Source organism: Ischnura elegans, chromosome 1 (genome assembly GCF_921293095.1).
Source record: "Ischnura elegans chromosome 1, ioIscEleg1.1, whole genome shotgun sequence".
Classification (NCBI taxonomy): domain Eukaryota; kingdom Metazoa; phylum Arthropoda; class Insecta; order Odonata; family Coenagrionidae; genus Ischnura; species Ischnura elegans.
Genome location: NC_060246.1, coordinates 50236656 through 50243837, shown reverse-complemented (window position 1 = coordinate 50243837; position 7182 = coordinate 50236656).

Here is a 7182-nt window from a genome sequence, read left to right as displayed (position 1 = left end):
AACTAATACCGGGGTGTGTGGGGTTATGGAATACCCACCAGGATAAGCGGTAGGTGAGAGATTAATAACTTGCGGAATTTTAAGATAAATGCTTCAAAATGGTGAGTTTTTACGGTTTTCTGAGGGATATTTCATTAATCCTTACACTATTCTATTAGTAATATCAATCCAGTAAAGTAAAATGGATTAGACTTAAACATTTCTGTGAGCTCTGGGGGGGGGGGGGGGGTTAACCCCCAAACCCCCCCCCCCCTCGCTGCGCCACTGCCAGGGGGTGAAGAATAGGAGATTCTACAGGGAGATGTTGGCGAACATACAGATGGGCCCAGCGGAGCAGATAGAAGAGTTCGTGGATCGTATCCGCGAAATAAATAGCCATGCATGGAAGGAAGAGGAAGATTCCGCCGCAGCGGCAGCTCGTCGTGCGGAGGCTGATGAGAGAGCTTTAGACGCCTTCCTAAATGGCCTTCCTGGTGGGGTGGGGGAGCACACGCTCCTGTCTATGCCACAGACTTTTGACGCTGCTATATCCACAGCTGTGCGCGTGCGGGAAGCTGAGCGGAGGATCCGACCGGTGAAGGAGGGGCGAGAGGAGCGTTTTCCCGGTCCGTGATGGAGCTTGTCACGCTTGTGGGACTGGGCTAGAAGCTGTCGGGCGCGAGGACGAAGTAATTTTAGCCAGCGTTCTGAGATGCCGTTAAACGGTTCCGGGGCCGAGCAAGTCGCCCGCAACGGCCCAAGGATCGTACTCCCATGTGTGCACCGCGAGGGGAATGTGAAGGATTTGGCGGTGACTGTAACGTGTAGAGGCATGCGGCGACGAATGTTGGTGGCATGGCCCTTACGTACATGCCCGTATATAAGGGCCATGGTTGGTGGATACAGGGGCGCTATTGAGCCTTTTAACTAAAAAGTGCTGTGGGGGCCTAACACCGAGGAGATCTCAGTTCAGGATAAAAGGACTGAATGTAGGGCTTATTTGGAACTTCGGAGAAGTGGTAGTACCGCTAGTTGTCGGTAATAGATCAGAGTGTTGCCTAAAGGCTCAGGTTGTAGAGAATTTGGGGGGCCATGAGGGAATTTTAGGAATAGACTTCCTCTGCGAAAATGGAGCGATAATTGATGTGAGCAGAGGCGACCTAACAATTGACGGACGCATAATTTGTCTAACCGAAAGTGGAAGTAAAGAGTACGCGGAGACCCCACCGCGGCCGAGAGAGGTTGGCGAAGCGACCACTTCCGCTATGACGGATGGCGAACGGCAGGGGGCGTGCCCGGCCGTTATGGAGATAAGGATGGAGGGCGTGGCTGAACGAGCGTGGGTAAGCGGAGCCGCGAACATCACGGAGGAGAGACCGAGAGACGCAACCAGTGGACGCAACGGCGAGGTACACGGCGAAGGAGCTGGGAGACGTGGGAAGGAAATGGCGCCGCCCACGGGTGAATATGCCGGTACACGTCTTGTGTCGGCTGGGATGATCCCAGCCCGGAGCGTTCGTCTCATGACTCTTCCCCTAGGTAGCGGCTGGAGAGAGGGCATTTATACGTGTCCCACAAAGTTTGTTTTGCGGATCGGGTCTTGGAGGAGTTGTGTGTACGACTTGTTTAGAGGAAGAGGAGCAGAGGGGTGTGAAAGGGAAGGGATTAATTTTACTGAGCCATATTTCGACCGAGTGAATCAAGGGTAGATTTACTCTATGCCATGTCACAGTTGCGTGTCAAGACTCGGCCACAGCGAGTAGGCCAGACTCTCGCCGACTCGAAGGAAGTGGCATAATTATGAATGTCAGCCACTGTGACTTAGTGGGGAGCAATTTTAAGTTATTGGCAAGTGGGTACCAACGGAGTGAAATGAAGGGTAAATTGTTGGAAACAATCTTTCCAGATGAGGATAGACGAGGAGAAGGGGGGCCTAGATATTGGAAATAATTCGATCTGGAGGATCTGCGAAACGAACTGGGGCAGGAATTAATGACACACAGGTGCCCAGTGGATTTCACCAAATGGTTAGAGACTGAGGACCGTGGGGATCTCTACTTAAAATGGAAATTGGGGAATTATTGGGGGATTGGGGAGCGCCGTTGGAATAATAATGCTCTTGTTGTGTTTATATTGGATGTGGTCGTGGGTCGGTAGTGAATGCATCGGTGGAACGGCCGAATGGAAGAGATTAGCCGATGCAAAGAATGTGCACGTCACGCTGTCGAGCTTGGAAGTTCCTGGAGAGGAGGTGGGTGCAGGGCCTGTAGAGCAAGTGGGAAGTTAGCCTGGGGTTTTCTACCCCTCAAAGGTAAATTAAACCGGAGTATGGGGTCTGTATTGTATTCTACCTATCTATACTTATCATATATGGTCTCTGCAGGAAGATTAATTATTACCATAGTGTTTAACACAAAAAATGAACTAAGTGATTTTTAGTTGTAATTTTCAATTGAACATGAACTTTTTATTTCTTATATAATTAGTAGTCAATTTTAGAGGGTGTTTGTTTGCTTAAACTTAATAACTTGTATAACTATGTATTTTATGGGCAGTACATTGTGTGGGTAGTATTGCAATAGTTATATGTATCTTTAAATTTTGTGGGGTGAAATACAATTAGATGAATCGCTGTATATAAACAGTAATTCCTTATTATTCAGCGATTCACTTTTGTGGGGAAATGGTGTAAGGGTGTCGCTTGCCATCTCGTTTCAGCTCGGTTTCGCCCTCGGGATAACTGAAGAAGTAGACGCAGGGTCACGTTCAAGTGATGGGTTGAGTATCTGAAACTCACAACTCCTAGCAACCTCTCGTGTGGGATCTGTCCTCGCGAGTTGTTGAAACAACAGAGGAGGAGAGCGATTTGGACAAGGCCGTGGATTCAAAGGAGAGATGGAGATCAAGGGCTGCTGAATATGGTTCATTGGGAGCTCGCTGTGGAAGATCGCGATGCCTTCTGCAATTTCATGCGGATGACAGAGGAGCAGTTTTTTGAGGTCCTCGATCTAATTCGAAGTGACATCGAGAAGCAGGACACCTCAATGAGTCAATATCTGCTGAGGAAAGGTATTCATTAGTTTTTTTCGTTTAGAACTATAGTTATCGTGTTGTTTCAGCATTTATTAATAATTTACCTAATGTAATACACTATCAACGTTTAAGGTTATCGCTAATTTTGAGATTTTTCGCCACGGGAGAAACATATCGGTCATTAATGTACTCAACAAGGATACACCACAGCACAATAGGGAAAATAATACCTGAAGTCTGTGAAAGTATATATCGTCATCTGAAAGGGAAATACCTCAAGGTAAATCTATTCGGTTATTTTTCGTAATAATGATAACCTTTAATAAAAATAAAAATTTTCTTATTTCATAGGTTTTTTCAGGTTCCACGATCACGTCAGGAGTGAGAAGATATTGCCCATAAATTTAAGACCGTATGGAACTTCCCAATGTGCCTGGGTGCAATGGGTGGTAAACACGTCGTTTTCAGTCCACCTGCAAGTGCAGGATCACTTTTTTTAATTACCAAGGCACCCACTCAATTGTACTGCTGGCAGTAGCTGATGCCAGTTATAAATTTATTTATGTCGATGTTGAAGTGAATGGAAGAGTTAGCGATGGTGGAGTGTTCCGTGAAAGCTCATTGAACAATGCAATTGCCGAGCCCACCTGATCAGCAACTGCCAAATAGGCACATAAAAGTTCCATTTGTGTTTGTGGCTGATGATGCCTTCCCTCTAAGCCACCAGATTTTAAAGCCATATCCAAGTAGAGACCTAAGTGATGAGAAAAGAAATTTTAATTACCAGCTCTCAAGGGCTAGACGGGTAATAGAGAATGCCTTTGGTATTTTAGCAACAGATTTAGAGTGTTTCTCACTACAATAAACCTCAGCCCTGTAAAAGTGGAAGCCATTACGTTAGCATCCGTTGCCTTGCATAATTACCTTTGTGATAAAAATGGTGCTCTATGTACTTCATGTGCAGACAATAGCTGTTTCTTTCTCGAGTTACCACGGCAGACTGGAAACGGGCCCACTAATTCTGCCCTTGATATAAGGAATGAATACAAAAACTATTTCAACACACATTAAGGTTAAAATCAGTGATTTGTGAATTCACTTTGTGGAATAGTGACATGATAGATTTAGATTATGGGAGTGGGGAAAAGTACTAGCAAAAGGGTGATAACCATAACCAGATAAGTTGCTAGTGGGTTCTCTTACTTTTCGTCACCTTCCCTCTCCCCTGTTTTCATAGATTCCCAATCACCCACTCATTACCATCCTTGAAGTTACCCCTACCTTCCCCCCCTCCCATTTTAACTGTTGTGATACCCTACATAGGTATATATACCACACTGTCCGTCCATTAATTTGTTCACCTCTTGAAAATGACTAGTTGAGTTTTTTAAAAATAAATATGTTGTAGAATACAAAAAAGTTTACTTTTTTTGTCTGACACATTAAGGTTAATTAGGTACCAGTAAAACCACGAGTTATTAAATTTATTCTTCATTATCATGGAAAACTTTCCAGAGTTCAAACATTATTTTATTTTTCTTTTCTTTATCTTGTATTAGCCTTAGCTTGCTAGCTATTGTCTTGGCAAAGTTTCCCTCCAAGTCCTCCACTGGTGCCATCCTTGATGTTAGACTACCAAGAGCCTGAGTGGCATTTGTCAGCAGCGTAGAGGCCTCGTCAGACGTGGGTCTCTTTCGTTTTTTAGCTGACCCTGATGTTCCAGGAGTTGCGGGGTCACTGCTCCCTTGGCTCATCGGAGGAGTGCTTGCAGGGCGAGCCTCATCCTCCACAAAAACTACATCCATGGTTGGACCTGCCACCACATCCTCTAATTCCCCTTCCTCAAGCACAGGTATCTCCTCATCGTAGGCCGGAAGTTCCTGTACATTATAATTTAAGGTTAACATGGCCCAGTTTCATGAATACACGGGAATTGGTGATGTTAATACATATATGTTTTTGTAAGTAATAAATCTCTTTTTTAATACTACCAAAACATGAACAAAGTAACTGTTTCTTTAGTTCTACAGTGTGAGGTAATGATAAATGTATCTCCTTTGCTTAGTGTGATAAGTTGTTTTTTATCGGTATTTTATCAATATTTACTTCATCCATAGAGATTTTTATTGTATATGCCTTACTTAAGATAGTATATACTGTGTTTATAACTTAAATCTCAAGTGTGGCATGCAAAGCGTCCAATATACAAAATGCATAAGGAAACGAACTACTAACCTCAGCCTCCGTATCCAACGTTGACGTGCTCTCTCTAGGCGATGTATTTTCATCAATGAATTTAATGTTGTGGTAGTAAAATAATGATGGAACATACACCTGGAATAATCAAAATATAAGTTATCCTGAAGAGTACTCAATTTATCAAGATAAGCAATAAAAACTTTATTAATAAATATAATGTATTCACCACTTCCGCCCCTAATCCACTTTTTTTGGAGGATGCCACCTTCCTCCTCTCCGCCAAGTATGTCGTCCTCAAAGAATACCATTTCTTTTTGCAGTCATCGGCAATGGTATTGGGTCTGAAAATGACAGTTATGAAATTGTCTCCCATCCATATTTTAATCTAAGCACAATAAGTTCAATGTAGAACACATTAGCAGTGATCACCACAATGTTATTTACAGTAATCGAAGGAGAATTAGAATGACTAATAATATCTACCTTGATGGACTCATCTCCTCCGCAATCTCTCTGAACCCGGACATCCTCTTCCCCTTGTTTTTATACAAGGAGTTCCTTGGGTCGAAGAGAGATGGCCTTTCACTCATCAAATTAATCAATGTGTCCACCTGTGTTCTATTCAACGACATTACTGATGGGAGAAAGGTTGCGAAAGGAAGGAAAAGAAGAAAAATGAAGGAAAGGTGCCGAATACGAGAATTGTCCAAGTAGCGCAAGGGTCAAAATCAGGCGAGTTAAGGGCCAAACGAAGCAAAGGACAAACAGAAACAAAGTGGTCGTCAATAACAAGACAGAGGAACGGAATGTGTCGTTTCCAATTGCTGCCAGTAGGTGGAAATAATGTGATAAATTCAATGCAGCTTTCGTCTGCTTCCTAAAAGTCGCCCGCTTTCCTGCATTTTTTTTTGTTTATATAACGCGCCCTTAGTTGAGGAAAAACATAAATGAACACGCTAAATGCACATTAAAAAATGTACCATGTAACCACCCATTCGTGGATCTTGTCCATGAGAATGTACAAGAATCTGTTCAGAAAACCATTCAGAAAAATGTACAGAATCTTGTGCATTCTAATGTATCGTGTAACCAGGCCTTAACACCTGTTCCCTTAGCGTGGCAGGTACTATGATTCTGTTACCCCAGCACAGACATCCCTCAGTAACTGATAGGTCATTTTTCCACATGAAATAAGGGCGAAACCCTTCCATCAGTGGTTTGCCCACCCTATTTGGGTATTGTGCAAAACCTTTGGTAGTACCTAGTCCTAGGCAGAGTCATTTGGTGTCTGAACTACTAAAGGGTCCACCGACAAGAAAAAAAAAACATTCCATGTCCCAGTAGTTTAATTTGGCCGAGATAACATGTCTGCATAATCGACATTTTTCTTGTAAACCACCTGATAGTCATATCCATGCTGAAATGAGGGCCCATCCTTGTAGTCTTTCTGCTGCTAGGGTTGGAATCCTTACCTTGGGCCCCCTGCAGATCCTCTTATGGCAGCTGTTACCATGGATAATGTAGGCCAGTAAATAAAAATTTATCACTTAGGCATATTTCTTTTCTGAAGGGGTTATATGCCCTCAATTTCATGACATAAGGCCACCCCTACACCATGTGGGGAAGAATCTGTTACCAGAACTAATGGGAAATGGGGTAGATAGTGCCACAAGACTGTTGGCCAACAACGAGTGCCATCTCTTGAGAAATACAGTCTCTTACTCCTTGGACCAATTAAACTCTACATTCTTTTTAGTTAGCCTGAGCAAAGGTTTCAGGGCCGTGGGAACTCCCTCCTCTTATTACACATGATTCTTGCTACATATATGCTATACTCACTAAAATGAGCTTCCAATGTACTTCAGTCACACAAGCATTTCTCTGAATCCCTTGAGATTTCTTTTACTTCCCTGTTGTTCTTCTCCATATAAGTATTTCTTAACCAGCCGCAAATGCTTGCCTCTGGTCTTC